Genomic DNA, 19,284 nt, shown 5'->3' with positions numbered 1-19,284 from the left:
GATTGATTGATTGATTGATTGATTGATTTTTTTTTTAGCATCCTATCTCTAGGGTAATAAGTCACCACAAAACCCATAAATGAATTATTTAACTGTTCTGGAGACCCAAAGTCTGATTTGGTCTTGCTTAGTTGAAATTTGTGTGTGCCCTGGGTCCCATTCCTTTCCAGGAATTAGGTAATAGACACCTTCAGGCAGCTGGTTTTCTGCCGGCTGCAGTCACCTATTCCCTATTATTGGGCCTTTAGGCTGCTTCTCTGTTTGACTGTAATATATAAAACTATTACAAATGCCATCATTGATTGTAACCGTTTTCTCCTTCGGTAAGCCACTCTCTCACTTACAAGTCTCTTCTCCTAAAGGAAGAAATCTGAGAGTAGAAATGTTTTGAACAGAGATGCCCGCTGTGATTATCATTGAAATAATGGAGGTTAGTAAATATTGAGATTCTGTTTTGTTTGTCTTGAACTCCTGATCCTCCTGCATACACTCCCCAAGTGCTGGGATTATTGGTATACACCATTGTGCCCAGTAGGTCACATACCGTATATGAAAACTTCCGTAAGGGCAAAGAAGGAAAGTGACGCTTTTTCAGTATGGTTCCTGGGTCGGATGAGAGGATGTAAACCATAAAACACTGTATTACTAGTGGCCAGTTATCGAGATTACAGTAACAGCTAATGGAACCGTTGCAAGATCAATAGCATGGTCTTATTATTTCTAGTAATTTCTTACAATCACACACCTGGTTCCTTGACTCATTTATCTTGTCTTCATGGAGAGGCATACTTAGAACCTTCTTCTGTTGGTCAGAATCAACATTTTTGAAGTTTCAATATTTCTATGATTTGAATGTCTCCACCCTACAAAACTCACATTCAGATCTAATTACCGTCACAATACCATAAAAGGCGAGGCCGGTTGGAGATCAGGTTGTGAAGGCTTTGCCTTCACGAATGAATTGGTGGTTTTATCGCAGGAGTGGCTAGTTATGGTGGCAGTGGATTCTTGCCCTCTCCCCAAATTATTGTTTTGAAGCTAGGTAGTAGTGCACACCTATAATCCTAGCACTCCAGAGCTGGAGGTAGGAGGATGAGGAGATCAAGGCCAATGTGGGTGACATTAGACAAGAAAGTAAGCAAGCAAACACGCATGCACGCACGCATGCACGCAAGCACCCCTGACAGTGACATAAATAGGATCCTCACCTCTCCCTCCTCTTCATCCAAATCCAGTGCCCTGGCCTCATCCTTAATGCTGCAGCAGACCACGTGCTGGGGTCCCCTCCCACTGCCCCCATCTACAGTGGACTACACAGATCTTACCCTCCTAGCCTCCCTCCCCCTTATCCTGGTTCTCAACTCCAGCAGCCTCTCCCTTTAAACAAACAGGCCACTCCCCGACTCCAGCCCTGGAAGCAGGTAGGCTGAGGACCTTTGCTTCTCCTTCCACTCCTCCGAGTCCAGTCACCTACTCTCAATCTGAATATGTTAATTTTGTGCTTGTTATGAACTCTCATTTGTCAGTTGATTGGTGGTTTGGTTTTGTTTTTGAGAGGGGAGGGAAGGAAGAAGCGGAAGAGAAAAAGAGAGAGAGGGATAGAAAGAGAGAGGTAGAGAGAGAGAGAGAGAGAGAGAGAGAGAGAGAGAGAGAGAGAGAGAGAGAGTTGGAGTCTTATTCTGTTGTCCACAGTGTCCACTGTGTTGCCTAGACTGGCCTGGCACTCACGGCATAGCTTAGACTAGTCATGAACTCGTGGTGATCCATATTCCATGCTTCTCAAGGGCGGGATTACAGGCATGTGGCGTTTAAACTTTTGTGAAATGTAATTGTCCTTTCCTCACAAACAAGAGGGTCTCCGTGTGCCCCAACACCACTTGTACTCTTGTTTTTGCTTTGAAACTCTTGTCTAATTTTATTCGCTAGCTAAGAAAAACAGGACAGCTTTTAGTCCCGGCTTCCTGACTGTTTGTTCAACTTCCTCTCTCTTCCCGTCCTTCGACTCCAGGTCCATGTGGTTTCTTTTGGAGCAAGTTTTCAAAACATCAAGACAGATAAAGATCTGAGTATCATAATTCTTGCATACTTCTTAAGGTCTGGATTTTTTTTCTGATCCTGTATCCCTAACAGTGAAACCGTGCCAAGAGTCAATGTCAGAAGTAAAGCCATGATGTTTCCTCATGCAACCAGCAGAGATAAAAGGCTTTCTATCAAATCCTAAAGTCGATGAGCAAGTAGACATTGATTCCTGGCTTTAAATTTCACCAGTGCAATCTCTTTCCCATGCTGTTCCATTGTTCGTCAACTGCTGTTTGAGTTCATTTGTGTAGGGGATGTATTGTTTCTCTGAGGACATGAAGTCTGTAGTTCTGCTGGTATTCTGGGACTTTTTAAAAACCCATGCACTTATTCAAGTTGAAAAGAAGCATATGTCAGGCTTGGACGTGGTAGAAGTACGAATACTTGGGAGGACTTCCGCTCTAAAGGTCACTTCCTTCAACCAAAATGGTAACAGAGCTTCTAGGAGAGTGTAGGGGCTGATGGAGTTAACCCAGGCCCTTTTCATCCCAGATCTATTCAGTGGGCTCTGGTCTCCTCTACCAACTTAGTAACATCCAAGCCTCAGTTCTAGAGTAAGCAGAGAGTAGACACAAGGTAAACTGGAGTCCACTGTCAGCACCGGGCATGCAGTTTCAGCCTGCTTCCTTAACAGCAGGGAGAAATTGACCAATTTCTAGACAGTCTTGGAGCTAAGTGGGAATCTGTGAGCTGGAAAAGAGATGTGGAGAGCAGAACAGAGATGCGGGCATCCGAATCAGTTTCAAAGCTGTAGATGTGGAGCTGACTGAATAGCTCAGTGTAAACTGTTTTCCAGGTATGCACAAAACCCCAGGCTTGCTCTCCAGTGTGCAAGGGTTCGTGGGTAGAGATAGCACCAGAGCTGGGGCAGTAACTCCCGTGGGCAGAGGGATTGCCAAGCAAGCACCAAGTCTTAGGTTTGATCCCAGGCATAGCCTAACAAGTGGTGTGATACTGCAGGCCTGGAATCTCAGCCCTCGGTGGGAGAGGGCAGAAGGATAGAGTTCCAGGTCATCTTTAGCTACATAGTAAGTTTGTGAGCAGCCTGGGCCATATGAAATCCTGTCACAAGATAAAATAACAGGACAGGACAGACTAGAGTAGATGGGAACTGTAAGATTCCTTTAGCGGATCCAAACTAGAGAATATCTAAGGGACAGTTAACTAATACCTCTGTTTAGGGATAGAAATGAAAAGCAAAATGGATGCTTCTCTGAAAGGTAAGATGAATTTGACAGGAGGATGACTAAAAGCAAATGATTCAAATGCCAAGAATTCGCCAGCAAAATGGACTTTGGGAAATGTGAGACATCTGATAAACTATTGGAAATTCTAGAAAGTTTATTTTATCTTGGCAACCAAGAAAAGAGAACATTCCTTAATTCAGGGCCAACATCCCCCCCTCTGCATATCTGGTATGTGGGCAAAGGCTGATTAGGGATATTTGGAGCAGCAAAGGGGTCACTGGAAGTAAAACTCCTCCAAGCAGACTCTGAGAGGAAGGACTGGGTATCTTCCCAGTGACTATGGACCATAGAGAGGCTCAGTATCCTAAAAGTCTTAAAGACTAAAAAACAAATCTTAATTAACTCTAGCCCCTGAGAAAATTCTATTAATTAAGATTTGCTTTTTTTAAAAAAAATTAGAGGCCAACAAGAGTAAGGTTAACTAGAAAGGAAACGGGTGATTCTTCATATTCTCTGTTTCTTCTCCTTTGTTTTTTAGTCTCCCTCAGGTACCTAGATTCCTCCTCCTACTTCCTCTCCCTACCCAGAAGTCCTGCCTAGCTGTTGGCCATTCTGCTTTTTGTTACAAGAATCCCAGCAATATTCCTTCCCACGGTGTACAAATATCTCACAACAATGAAGTTCTTGCCACGCATGCCTAAAGCCCTGAGTTCGGATCCTGAACCCTCACATAAAAGCCTGAAACAGGGATGCATGCTTGTCATCCCAGCACTGGGTTGGTGCAGAGAAAGATGGGTACTCTGTCACTTGCAGGTTAACCAGTATAGCTGGAAGTAGTGAGCTCTAAGTTCAAAGAGAAATCCTGTCTGAAAACCTAAGGTGGTCTTTGATCTTCTTCACACACAGGCATACACATCTGAATGCATGTGTGTGCACACACACAGGAACGCACACATAGATTCTAAAAGTAGTTTATTAAGCCATATTACTGGCCCAGTCCTGAGACTTCAAACATCTCAGTGGCACAGATACTATTTGCAACAGTTAGCATGAACACTGTTGGCTGGTTTTCTTCCCACTGGCCCTTTGACACTCACAAGGCTCAGAGCTGCCCAGAGTCTTCCCTATCAGTCTAAATACATCAGGTCTCATTCCTAGCTTGAAGAACACTGACCCACAGAAGGCCTAGATTCTTTACCTATTCCCTCCTTCCTCCTACTGTGTGGATCTCTGTGAGTTCGAGGCCAGCCTGGTTTACAAGAGCTAGTTCCAGGACAGGCTCCAAAGCTACAGAGAAACCTTGCCTTAAAAACAAACAAACAAACAAACAAACAAAAACAACCTATTTTTTAAAGTATATCAAATTTTTATATGTGGACTCCCTGGAAATGTCTTTCAAGTCTCTATCGGTCATTTTCCCTGCATCAGATCTCTAACATAGTTGAAGAAAGTTTAAACTTGGAGTGTGTTTGACTTTTGCCATTATAAGCGTAGGTAGAACATCTTCCAGCTTCCTGAATCTCAGAGTGAAAACTCGCACGGACATGGGTGGGCCCCTTTCACAGAATTTGACAAACTGCACCTGTCTTCAGGCCTCTGCTGATAGATGGCCAAGTTACAGCATGGTTCCTCTTTAGCCCTAAGTCTGCCAGGTGCAGAGCAGATGGTCAACTAAGGAATGCCAAGAGCAGGAGAGCTAGTCTTTCCCAGGGAGGCCTTTAGGTGGGGAACTAATCAAAAGTGACCAACCCCTGGGATCATACACACAAACAACACTAGACAGATTAAGTACGTTTTATTTACATATTTGTTCATATCTAGATCAGATATAGGTATATAGATATAGATATCAAGAGTAACTGTTCTTTAAAATGAAGTCATAAATCTGAGAGGGAGAAAGAGGGTTAACATGAAAGGAGTTGGAGGAAAGAAAAGCAAGGGAGAAAATCATTAATTATATTCTAATAAAATACCTTAATAAAATCTAATTTTGATTTCTCCTGTACAAAGAAAGGGAAGGGAAACAGTAAAACACCTGGACTTTTTACTGTATTATGTTCTAAGTAATTTTGTTTTCCTTTGCTTTTCTGGTACTAGCAGCAGCATCTAGGCACCTGTTACAAATGCAAGTTTGGAAATATACAATACATATAACACCTTCCTATACAATAAACCACAAAGTCTTGATAAGCCCTCAAGGTGGTAGATAAAGTAAATATCTCCCTTTGGTTATTATATAATTATGTACGTGTATTGAAACACAGCACTAAATACTAGCAATATGTCCAATCATTACGTGGCAGTTGAAAGCAAAATAAGCCCTTAAGAGACAACAGGGCAAGGTGGGGCTTGTCTGTAATCCTAGCACTTGGGAACAGAAGGCAGGAGGGCCAGGGCTTCAAGACCATCCTCAGCTACATAGTGAATCAGAGGCCAGCCTGTGGCAAGGGATTCTATAAAAATATAAATAAATAAATAAAAAGTAAAAGAAATGCTTAATTTTTTTTTGGACTCATGTAACCAAACCTGACCTTGAACTTTTGATCTTCATGTCTTTATCTCCCAAATTCTTGGATTTCAGGAGACCATCACCACATCTGCTTGGTTTCCCAAACTCAGAGTCAATGACCTCAATTTTCCCCACCCACTTTAAGCAGAACAAACAAACCACAGTCAGTTAAAAAGCAGAAAGGAACGAGGGTGGGGGGAGGAAAAAAGACTTGGAAAACTCCCGAGCCAGATGTGGTGGTACCAGTTGGAAACCTAACACTTGGGGAGCTAGGGCGGAAGGATTGGCAAGGGTTTTTGAGGTCAGTCTAGGCTACATGCCGTCAACCTGTTTCAAAATAGCATTAGAAAAATGTGGCTCAGGCGTGTGAGCCTTGGCTGAGGATTGGAATCACCTGAGAAGGTCTCCGAACAAGCAAATAAACTTCAGACTAATTAAACCAGAGTCTCTAGGGGTGTAGTTCTTTGTTGTTTTTAGCCCTTCAAGTAATCCCATGAGTCAACAGTCTAGTAAAGAACCAACTGACTCAGTAAACTTGCCATGGTAGAGGGCACGCTGCCCTAAATATTCTTTAGAAAAAGAACCTTAACCTCCAGCACGAGTGTTTAGGCGGTAAGGCATTCTCCTCTCCTGCCACCTTCCTCCCCAGACCACATGTATATTGCCCTGACGAAGAAAAAGGATATTCTATGAGATACCCGCGCCCAACTCTTTGGGTATCAGAGTATTGAAACAGTGGTCTCCAAGAAATTGGAATTTCCTGAGAGATCTCACGCTGGAAGAAGGAAAGGACTCAAAGGCTGCTACCAGCAAGAGAAAACCTTGTCTTCTAGGAAGAGATTTCACACTGTTCTGACAACTTGTCAGAACATCCTGCGGGTCAGACTGGCACCCAGATAATGATGAGCAGTAATGGGTGGGCCATATGTTCAACAACACTTCTTGGTGATGACACCTCCTGCCTTCTATTTAAACCTAAGTCTCATATCGGGACCTCAAAGATGGAGTTGGGGGTCACAGGAACTCTTTCTTTGTTCCTCTTTGTTGACTGAAGCACCTGTCTCTGCTTTTCATTGCTATTTATCTGTTGAATTGACCTGCTCATAGTGCGTGCCTGGGCTCAGCTTTCTAGGGTTTCTAGGGCCTAGGTCAGAATAACTGTAGTTAATATGTGTGTCCTTTCCACATGTGTCCATGAAGGCAGAGCTGGCACAGAACCATCTAGGTCCAATCTTGGGAGTTATAAGTTGCGTTGTGTAATCTACCAAGGTTCAGAGGATCTGTCTGCCCATATTTTCTCATCTGAGTCTCAAGAGCAAAGAAAATGCATGTGTTCTTAACAGTTTGCTACCCTGGATTCCTGGTCCCAGAGAGGCATAGAGAACTTCCTGACAAGTAAGACACCATAGAGGCTTTTTCACTTTGAATCAACACCTGGCCTTTTGCCTTGGCATGCCAGCCAGCTTCGAGCTGGGTGAGCCTAGGTCATTAGGCTAAACTTGTCAGTGTAGATGCGATCTTTCTGTCAAAGAACAGGTGTGCAAACCATTGCTGAAGTTGACCAACCCATTAGCAAATCCTCCAGCCCCTTCCCTGACTATACCCATCTGGTGCACATGAAAAAAAAAAAAAAGCTGTGTACACAAGAGAAGAACAAATATAGCTTGGGAGCAAAAACTACAAAGCACCCCACTTTCTACTGGAACAGATTCTGCACCCTACCCTGCCCTAGCATCACTAACAAAAGTCTCCTCTCCCGCCAACAGAACCACCAGAGTTGCAGCCTTTTCTTCCACAGCCCCACGGAGCTCCATCGTCAACTCAAACATGTTGACTTCCATGAATGGGTTCTGCGCAGCTGACTTCTAGAATCCCCACCAGGGCCAGCATCGTATATCAATCAGCACACGTGACACCCTATCTCCTATGGCTTTAGGCAGCCCTGAGCAGATCCTAACACACTCTCCACCTTTTTCTCTTAAAACTCTGACCATGGCTTCTTCCTGGATTACTTCTAATAACCAGGAACTGAATTAATTATGTGCTTATTGGCTCTAATAGTACTTTATACATATATCTGCTCTAGAATTTTTTCATTTTATCTTAATGAGCTGCTTATAATCCCTTCTCTGTCAATAAACTATAGGTTCTTCGCAGTCTATCCCTTAAAGTGAGAATTTTTTAAATGAAAATTTAAAAAAGAAAAAGGAAGAAGAAAGCTAGCTGCATGCTTCAGGAACGGCTGAGGCTGGGGACCTTGTCGAGAGCGAGAGAGCGTGAATGCACAAGAGTGAGGTGGGATTCTGACGGAGTTGGTAACGTGCTGTCTATGAGAATGCAGGGGCTTGAATTCCATTCCCGACATCCACACAAACAAAACAAACAAACAACAACGAAACCGGCATGAGCTGGGAAGGCTGAGACAGGAGGATCACGGGTGCTTCCTGGCTACCCAGCCTAGCCTAGTCCGTGAGCACCTGGGTCCCATTAGAGGACCCGTCTCACAAGGCACATGGGTGGTGCCCGAGGAACAACACCTATTGGATCTCTGGCCTCTAAGCGGCCTCCTACAACATATGCATACATGCTTATGCAAGTACACATGGTAATGTGTGTGTCTGTGTGCACACAGACACACACCAAGTTTAACAATAGAAAACCAGTCACATGGAGGTGGGGATAAGGCAGGAGACCTGGCCTCAAGAGAAAAGTTTTGAGCGTGTGTGACACATGCATATATGTACACACACATAGAGGGATAGATTTGGAGCTTAAACATGTCTGAGAAAAACAAACAGTGTTTACAGGTTTGCTATAAATGCATGCTAAAATCATCTAGGTTGATGGTTTTTAGTCATGTGTCGGAAACCAAGGTAGTCAACTTAAAGAACCACTAAGGATTTTCTGTAGAGCCCTGAAGACAGAAGAAGGAAATAATAATTAAGTGTCGTGGTCTACAAAGGCATTCACTGTGCCGTGACTATAGTGAGCAATCATCTAAAGCTGCATCTATAGAGAACAGGGCAGAGAATGAGGTTCAGAGGCTGCACATGCTCAAATCCTTACAAAGTTAGTATATAAGAACACGTTGGCCCAGAGGAAGGCTGGAAGCCCATCCTAGCTAAGGCCAACTAACGTTGGCTGCTACAGCAGGCATACAGATGTTCCAGGGTGTCTGAAGATGACCTATAGCACATCAGAATACATTCCTGGATGAAGATTTAAGATGCCAATGCGACTCGTGATGCATGAAGTTGTATAGAGAACTGCATATAAAGATTGGCGCCCATAAATGAAAATAATCCAAAAACCTCATGCTGTGTCCTAGAGAAGTCCGCATCCATTGTACAGTGACAGCATTGAGGGATGAACTTTGTCTTTGCTCTAGATGGCCTGCCTGCCCTGGGGAGTGCACTCTCTCCTAATAAACTCCTCTGCTCCTGCTCCAGCTCTGTTTCTGCTCAGTTTTTTATTTGGGAGCGCAGGAACTTGTTACTTTCTTCTGGAGGTACCTTGGAACCCCAATATCAGCTTACATACATAGCATGTGAGATATACATGCAAACCACAATAAATTCTAAAGGCATAGCGACGACATTTTTGTCTGCATTCATATATGTAGTGTGTGTGTTCCTGCATATGAATACAGGCTAGTGAAAAACCTCAGGTGTCATTTCTCATATACCATCCACCTTGGGTTTTTTGAGATAGATCTTTCATTGGCCTGGAGCTCACCAAGTAGGCCAGGCTGGCTGGCCAGAGAGCCCCAGGATCTGCCTGTCTCTACTTCCACAGCGTTGAGATTTAAAGCGTGTGCCAGTAGGCCTGGCATTTTAAATGTGGGCTCTAGGGAACAAAGTCATGTCCTTGTTCTTAGAAGGAAGCATTTTACCAACTGAACCCTCATTTTTAAAAACAGCAAAAAATAAGTTGGTGAACTTAATTTTCATACTATATTTTAAAATATTATTTCAACATATAATTGGGTTTTTTTATATCAAGGTAGTCTAATATTCTTTTTCTTGTTTGGAATTTTATTATTATAATGATGTGTGTGTGTGTGTGTGTGTGTGTGTGTGTGTACACTCTAGCCAGTGCCACAGGGTGGCATGTAGAGGTCAGAGGACAACTTTGATTGTTGGCTCTCTCCTTCCACCATGAACTCTGAGAATTGAATTCAGGTGGTCAGGCTTGTATGACCAATGCTTTCTCCTGCCGAGCCACCTTGCTGGCTCTTGTTTAATGTCTTTAGAAACTGTTTTTTTTTCTTACTCTAGTTACACTTCTCTACTCAAACTAGCCATATTTCAATTATTCAGTAGCCTCATGTGGCTCAAAACTCCCATAGTGTACAGGACACTGTAAAAACTGAAGTTGTGAACCAAGGAAAAGTCAACCCCTCTTCTAGACTTCAGGAGGATCTAGAGGAAGCCATAATGGCTCCTCAGGGGAAAAATACTGCTTGGGACCCCATGGGATGCAGAATGTCTTGCAGTAGGAGCCTGATGCAGCCATAGACAGGGCAGAGCTGTGGCTCCAAGAATTCAAGGAAAGTAGAGTTAAGCAGCTATTCGAACAAGCTTCCCCGTTTGATTCCAGTTTATAGCACTCACTCAGTGCTATTATGGGAGAATAACTCTCGAGTGTTGCAGATAAATGACCTGAGCGGCAGTTTATGAGGGCTCATTAATCTCAGCCTCATGGCAGGAATGAAGGAGCAAATAGATGAGCTCTCCTCACAAAGCCAATGAAGTAGCACCAGAGAGGAGAGAGGGGGGAGGGAGGGGTGGAGAGAAAAAGAGAGAGATTCCCAGAGCAGAATAAACAGTGTTAGAAACAACAGGACAGTGTAAAGTAGAAGCGGACCCCTACAGTTTTTTTTTAAACAAGAGAGATCCTTGAACATAGAACTTTCTGAAAAATGCAAAGGAATTAATGATGTGAAGATGTCCCAAGGGAGGCAGCAATATTTCAGGGACATTCCCCCACCCCTGCCCCAAATTATCTGTCGCACAGTAACCAGCATGAAATTCATTTCAGGAAAACACAGTACACTTGGGTCCCCTATTTTTCCTCCCAGTGGTTTCTTCCTGACAATCTAAGAAAGGAACGCAAATCAAAATAAAAAATACTCATTAATTTGATAAAAAAGAAGGGGACGTGGAGTGGAATGGAGGAGCCAGGGAAAGTAAGCTGGCCAAGACTGTCTAGCATGGCTCTCTTTCAAAAAACAGGGAGGGGGTGTCATGAGCCCATATCTGATCTGAGCCCCAAGCACAAGGGTAAGGGAGAGCCCAATCAGGTGATCTATGCCAGGAAGACCTTCTATCAGTCTTGTCCCTCCTCTCTGCTGTCCAGATCTCTCCAAAGACAAATTCTTAGACTAAGACAAATGTAAATGCACGAATAAATAAGGGCTAGGGGTATGGCTCAGTGGGTGAAGGAACTGCTTGCACAAATAAGATGGCTTGAGTTCGGGTCCCCAGGACCCATGTCACAGGCAGGAAGAGCACCGGCCCACATCTGTAACTGGGGCAGTGAAGATACAAGGGTCCTTGGAGTTCATCAGCTGGCCAGCTCTGCTGTCATCAACCAATTGATGAGCTCCAGATGTGGTGAGAAACCCTGTGCCAAAGAATAAAGGTGGAGTGTGATAGAGGAAGATACCTGACCTTGACCTCTGACCTCCAAGTACTCCAAGCATACACCCACGTGACCACTGGTATATTGGTGCGGGATAATTGTCTGTATTCTGTCAATCATGTTTTAAATAAATGTTGATTGGCCAGGTAGAAAGTATAGGTGGGTCAACCAGACAAGAAGTAGAGGAGGGGCAATGAGAACAGGAGAATTCTGGGAAGCAGGAAGCTCCCTTCGCCATTCCTGCCCAGACCAACGAAGAAGCAGGATGGGACCTGGCCCACCGAAAAAGGTACCAAGCCATGTGGCTAAAATAGATAATAATAATGGGATAATATAGGTTATAAGAGCTAATATGAAGCCTGAGCAAATGGACCAATCAGTTTATAATTAATGCAGACTCTCTGTGTGATTTTCTCTGGGACTAAAGGGCTGGGAGACTGGGCAGGACAGAAACCCCAACAAGCCCAGCCTTCATGTTACAGTATATACCTTATACCCAATCAAAAAAAAACCATAAATAGATGTGTACAAATTAACAGCTTAGAAAATGCATCCAGGAAAATGCTGTGGCCTGGGCCATCAAGTACCCTTTGTCATTTCCAGCTCATAAGCACAAAGCACTTTTATTAAAGAATTACCAAAGTATGAATCCAGTCATGGTAATCCCAGCAATTGAGAGGCTGAGACAGGAGGATCATTGTGTGTTTGAGCCCAACCTAAATTGTGCATACAGAAAGAGACCCTGTCTCAAAAACAAAACTAGAGAAACAAACAAAAAAGAGGAAAACTACCGAAATATGAAATGACTGTTTTTAGTGAAGGAAACTCGATTTTAAAAATAAGATTTGCATTTAATGTCTGCTATTTTTTGGTCACCTTACTGTTTTAATCTGAACCAAACCTTGAAATTTCTATAAAAATTGAGAACTGGACAACTTCAAGCAACACTGCACTGTCTGATTGTATCTATCCCATACTTTCTGTGTACATGTATGCGCTCATTTATGTTTGTATGTTGGGGATTGAATGCAGGGCCTTGAGCATGCTTTGCACTTTTTAACCACTTACCTCCATGTCCAAGAGGGTGGCAGTGACACCTACCTTTAATCTCAGCACTTGGGAGGCAGAGTCAGGAGCAGCTCTGTGCATTCAAGGCCAGCCTGATTTACAGAGAAAGTTCAAGGACAGCCAGTGATACACAAAGTAACTCTGTATCAAAAAAATTTAAAAAAAAAGATGAACATATGAAAGAAGCTAGTTAGCAGAAGTTCCTCCTCACGGAGGCTGCACATAGGGACTGGATTAGTTAATTTCATGTTGCTATGGCACAAATCTACAACCAAAGGAAACTTACAGAAGAACAACTTTATTTGGGTTTATGGTTTCAGAGGCAGAGTCCATAATGGTCAGGAAGGCCTGGAAGCAGGTGGATGAAGCGGGAGCTGGGAGCTCGCATCTTCAGTCACGAACATGAAGCAGAGACAGAGCAGAGTGTGGGGTGAGGCTACGGACTTTCAAAGCCTGTCCCCAGTGATGTTCCTGTTCCAGCAGAGTGCCACCTTCTAAAGGTTCCACAACCTCCCTAAAATACTGCCACTATCTGAGGACATGTTGTTCAATGTGGGATCCTATTTAGGGGAGTTTCTCACTCATGCCTCCAGAAGAACAAAGCGACTTGTTCCTTACATAAAAATGTGAGAGAATGCAGTTGCTATGCGGTCTGGTGCCACTGAGTTCGATCCTTTCTCCAGCTTGGGCCGGCTTCCACTGTAGTGAGTGATTTTTCTCCTATAATAAACTACCTTGGTTTCTCCCACTATCCATGTGTCCCTTATTCCAGGTAATATGAACTGGAATTCCCAGAGTATGATTCCAAATCTCAATCCATGCCTGTAACACCTGGATACCCAGTCTTTTCTGTGTTTGGAATATATCTACAACCCAGACCCAGAAAAACAGAGAATGACTAGCAGTGGTTGCCAGCCTTCCCGTGAGACAATGCTGTGTCCCTTTAGTATAGTTCCTCATATCGTGGTCACCCCCAGCCAGAAAATTATTTTCAATGCTACTTTATAACTGCAATGTGGCTATGGTTATGAATTGTAATGTAAATATTTTTGGAGAGATTTGACAAAGTGTCATGCCCCATATAGATAGCCTGAATGCCACTACCAGAGTGAAGAATCAGGGCAGGGTATGTAACTCAGTTGTAGAATACTTGCTTAGTATGCAGGAAGCCCCCTGTAGGTGGAGATTTTCACCGTGACCGCCAGCCAGTTCTGTCCCACCAGCTGGCTCCCCAAATAACCACGCAAAGACATTATAAATTATAAATGCTCGGTTGATGACTTGGGCTTGTTACTAACTAGCTCTTTCAACATTAACTCATCTTTCTTACCTACGCTCTACCACATGGCGGTATCTTCTTTCAACACAGCATGTTCATCTCCTCCTTCCTTTGCATCTGCTGGCAACTCCACCCTCTCCATCCCCATGCTCTCTTTGTGCCCACAAGTCCCACCTGCCTCTACCTGCCTAGCAATTGGCCATTTAGCCCTTTATTAAACCAATGACAACAACGAATTTTGACAGTGGACAAAAAGATTGTTCCACAGGAAAGCCCTGGGTTCAAACCTTAACAACACACAAAAAGGAGCTCGGTAGCAAATGCCTATAATCTCAGCACCTGTAGGGTGGAGGCAGGCCAGCCTAAATGGCATAGGGAGTTCAAGGCAAGCCTGAAATACCCGAGACTTTGTCTAGGAGGAGGGGTAGGAGAAGAAGGAGCAATACTCTGCAAGATGTTTTTTTTAAAAATATAAGGAATCACTGCTTTAAATTTTAAATGAATTACAAAATGTTCCAAAAATGAAATGAATTACAAACGAATTACTACTTTAAATTTTAAATGAATTACAAAATGAATTACTACTTTAATCTAAATGAATGAAAGTACATAGTTAATGACAAGGAATTTTCTCAGATAACAAGCTAGATTCATGCGCTCTGACTAAACTAGTAGAATCTAATGCCTAATTATTACATAGAATTATGAAAAAAAACTTCACCTCTTTTTTTGTGAAAAAAATACAAGGTCAGAACTATACTGGGAACCCTACCTGTTCAAATATTCTATCACCAACAAATTTCACAAACAATTTGTGTGTCCTAGATGGAGAACGGTTTCTCCCTCTTGGAGTTCACATTGGAGCCCTCTGGGCACCCAAATGTGCCAGGTTCTTAGGAAGCACTTGCTGTTCTGACCTTCTCTTTGAGACAGACATTTGAATAGTACTTGAGTCTGGGCATGGTGGCACATGCCTGTAATCCTAGAACTTCAAAGGTAGAAACTGGAGGGTCAGAAGTTCAAAGCCCACCTCAGTTACACAGAGTGTTCAAGGCTAGGTCTGATCTACGTGAGGCAGTCTCAAAAATAAATAGATTTAGGCACATGTGAATTTGATTATAATTTTATTTTCTTTTGATTTTTGGTTTTTCTTTTAACTTTGAAGATAGAATCCCATGGGAGCCAGGCTAGAAGTGAATGTATTGTGCAGCCCAAGACAGCTAGGAATTCCTCATCCTCCTGTACCTACCTCCCAAGTGCTGCAAGGATAGGTGTGCACCACCAGGCCTGGCTTTAAGTATCATCTTTGAAAAGCCTAGTGCACTGTGGGACATGTCCTTTGTTGCATGGGACAACAGTACCCTAGGTACAGACCTGCTTTCTCTGTGGCATCTCCCACCTTTCGCCAGCACCTGACCAGGCAGTTTGGAGACCATAAACACGCTATGATTTTTATATATGTTGAAGGAAATCCTTTCTGGGATTGTGGATCCTGAGTGGAAGTTAATAGTATATTTTCTGAATTCTGACCTGTTGAGGATCTCTGTAGTAGTCTCTACTTCGGATAATTTTCCATTTACTTATGCATGTGTGTGTGTGTGTAATGATTATTCATATATGGGTGTGAATACTTGCTCTGGAGTGCATGTGCCATGATGAAAATGTGGAGGTAGTAGAAACCTCAGTTGTTGGTCCTCACTCTCTGCCTTGTTTAAGACAGGCTTTCCTTGATATTTATTGCTGCATATGCCAAGCTAACTGGCCCAAGAGCTTTCAGGTATTCTCCTGTCTCCATCTTCCAGCTCACTTTCTGAACACTGGGATGACAGGGGAGTTGTATTGTGCTTGGATTTATGTGGGTTCTGGGGATTCAAGCTCATGTCCTCACCCTGTGTGGTTTGCCGTCTCCCTCAGGGCTGGATGTGTAAATCCTTCCCTGTTCTAGAGCGATCCACGTGATGGTACATCCTGCTCATTTCTCCATGTGAAAGTCTCTTCCTGTACATCAACATTCAAAGACTTTAGATACATCTGGGGGCCCAGGATAGATGAGTGAGGGACAGAATCAAAGCAAGAAACTTAAGTGAATCTTTCTTTTAAACTATCTCTAAGTTTATTCTATGCTATTAATTCATCTGGATTTTTGCAGTGTGTGTGTGTGTGTGTGTGTGTGTGTGTACATGTACGTGTGTGTTTGTGGGTATGTGAATCTCATAACACATGTGTAAGTGTATAGAGATCAGAGAGCAACTTGTGAGAGTCAGTTCTTTCAGGCTGTCAGGCTTAGCCATTTCACCTTGCTATAGTTACTTTTTTTCTTATTTAGTTAGTTAGTTTGACGCTAGATTTTATGTAGCTCAGGCTTACTTAGAACTATCTATGCTGCAGATGATACCGTTGAACTCCTGGTCCTCCTCTGTCTCCACCTTCTAAATGCTGAGGTTATAAATTTAATGGTTTTCTGGTGGGAAGAGAAAGACAAAAAGGAGTCCCTTGGCAGATGAAAACTGAAAATCCCTCTGTCCTACCAAAACAGAAAATCCCTTCTGTCTAATGTGTGAGAAGAACGTGCCATATAAATGATATATACAGGACCAGAACTCTTGTGACCCAAGACTTTTGAACTAGCCCTCTAGCCCACTTCCATCCTCAGATGTACCTTTCTGTTTTTTAAAAAAGTATATTTCTAATGTTATCTATGTGGCCCTGCTCCAATTCTTGGTTCCAGGCCACAAGAACCTGGGAATTTCAGTTGCTTTACTCTGGACTCTGATACATGCTTATGCTAGCTTTTTGTTTCGTTTTCTTTGAAAGTCTCAGTATATAGAGTTGAGGCTGGCCCCAAAATAGCTCTGTTTGATTCTCCTGTCGCAGACTATTGAGTATTGGGATTATTAACATGTGCCACCACATCAGGGTCTTACAGTCTGATAATTTACGTTGGAAAGCAGTTTATGAATGGCATTTGACCTTGAACAATATGCTGTGCTTAGGAGAAAACATACACACTTATTCCATACCCACCAAACGAGAGCCTCTTCATCTAAATACAATTCCATAATAAATGTTACTCTTAAAAAGACCACAGAACAATTGTCAAGAAAGAGAAGAAACAAAGCCAAGCGAAAAACCAAGCGTTGGAGCCAGGCTCAGGGTTTGCGGTGGGAGCATGGGAGAGGAGAGCTGATGGAGGTCATGACATCCTAGGAAGAGCCATCCGTGACTCTGAACAGTTAGAACCAAAGCTGGGGGAAGGCTTCTGAGAGGAGAGAAAGGCTCCAGGAGGAGAGACAGGACCGTGAGAAAGAGCATGCCTAGCAGAAGCAAAGTTGTGCAGAGAGCCGGGGCAGCCTGGATATCAAGTTTGGTTTGGAAATTTAACTGGAAGGGCTGGGGAATGCAGCTCAGTTGATAGTCTTGCCTATCAGAACTTGCGCAAAGCCCTGAGTTTCATCCCCAGCATGGCATGAAGTATGCATGGTGGCCGATGCCCATAATCCTAACACTCAGGAGGTAGAGATGGAAGGATCCGGAGTTCAAGATCAGTTTTAGCTGCATAGTGATTTTATTTTCTTTTTATTAATTAACGTTTTTCATTTATTTTACAGCCTGACGGCAGTTTCCCTTCCCTCCTTCCTTCCCACCTACTACCCTCCTGCCTCCCTCTTCCCCCTTCATCCACTCCTCTTACATCTCCATCCAGAGAGGCAGGCCTCGCATGGGCATCAACAAAGCAAGGCACAAGTTGAGGCAGGCACAAGCTCCTCCCCCTGCATCAAGGCTAGGCAAGGCAACCCAGTATGAGCAATAGGTTTCCAAAAGCCACCTCAAGAGTCAGAGAGGGACAGGGACAGGTCCTGAGCTCACTGGCAAGGGCCTCACAAACAGATCAAGGTACACAACTGTCACACACATGTAGAGGGTCTAGCTCAGTCCCGGGCTGGCTCCACAGGTGTTGGTCCAGAGTCCATGAACTCTCAAGGGCTTGGGTCAGCTGTCTCTGTGGATTTTCCCATCACCACCTTGACCGTCCTCTCGTTCATACAATTCTCCCTCCCTCTCTTCCACTGGACTCCTGGAGCTCAGCCCAGTGCTTAGCTGTGGATCTCTGCATCTGCTCCCATCAGTTACTGAACGAAGGTTCTATGATGACAATAAGGTAGCCCTCAATCTGATTACAGGGGAAGGCCACTTCACTAGTGCTGGGAGTCTTCGCTGGGGTCATTCTTGTAGATTCCTAGGAATTTTCCTGGCACCAGGTTTTCCCTTCCCCAGGAATGCCCCCTATCGAGACATATTCTTTCATGACTCTCCCCCTCTGTCCTACCCCACATCTGCCCAAACCAGTCTCTCCATGTTCCCATTCCCACCCCATCTCCCAACCCCTGCCCCCAGTTTACCCAGGAGATCTATTCTATTTCCCCTCCCCAGAGAAAGTCATTTATCCCCCCTTGGGTCCTCCCTGTTACCTAACCTCTCTGAGGCTGTGGATTGTAGCCTGATTATTCTATACTTTACAGCTGATATCCACTTACCAGTGAGTAAATACTGTGTTTTTTTCTGGGTCTGAGTTACCTCCCTCAGTGTGATTTTTTTTTCTGGTTTCATCAATTTGCCTGCAAATTTCATGATGTCATTGTTTTTTGTTTTATAGCTGAATAATACTTTCATTATCCATTCTTTGGCTGAGGGCCATCTAGGTTGTTTCCAGGTTCTGACTATGACAAATAAAGCTGCTATGAACACAGTTGAGCAAGTGTCCTTATGGTATGGGTCTGCATCCTTCAGGTGTATGCCCAAGAGTGGTATCGCTGGGTCTTGAGGTAGGTTGATTCAGAAATTTCAGAGAAACTGCCATACTGATTTCCAAAGTGGCTGTACAAATCTACACTCCCACTAGTAGAGAAGGAGTGTTCCCTTTACTCCACATCCTGTCATCAATGTTTTTAATCTTAGCCATTCTGACAGGTGTGAGATAGTATCTCAATCATTTTGATTGGCATTTCCCTGATGGTTAAGGATGTTGAACAATTTTTGAACTGTATCTCAGCCATTTGAGATTCTTCTGTTGAGAATTCCCTGTTTAGTTCTGTACCCCATTTTTAAAATTGGATTATTTGGTATTTTGATGTCTAGTTTCTTAGTTATTTACATATTTTGGAGAGCAACCTTCTGTCAGATGTGGTATTGGTGAAGATCTTTTCCCATTCTGTAGGCTGCCATTTTGTCTTATTGGCAATGCCCTTTGCCTTGCAGAAGCTTCTCAGTTTCATGAAGTTCCATTTATTAATTTTTTGGTCTCAGTGTGTATGTGTGTGCTATTGCTGTTCTATTCAGGAAGTTGTTTCTTGTGCCAATGCATTGAAGGCTACTTTCCACTTGTAGTAATAGGAGCCGTGGGCTGTGTCCCGCCACCCAGTTAGCTTTACCCGAGATAATTACACGGACACTGTGTTCATTTAATCACCGCTTGGCCCTTTAGCTCTAGCCCTTACTGGCTAATTCTGATATCCCGATCA

Source organism: Microtus ochrogaster, chromosome X, assembly GCF_000317375.1.
Source record: "Microtus ochrogaster isolate Prairie Vole_2 chromosome X, MicOch1.0, whole genome shotgun sequence".
Lineage (NCBI taxonomy): Eukaryota > Metazoa > Chordata > Mammalia > Rodentia > Cricetidae > Microtus > Microtus ochrogaster.
Note: the sequence above shows the minus strand (reverse complement) of the source record.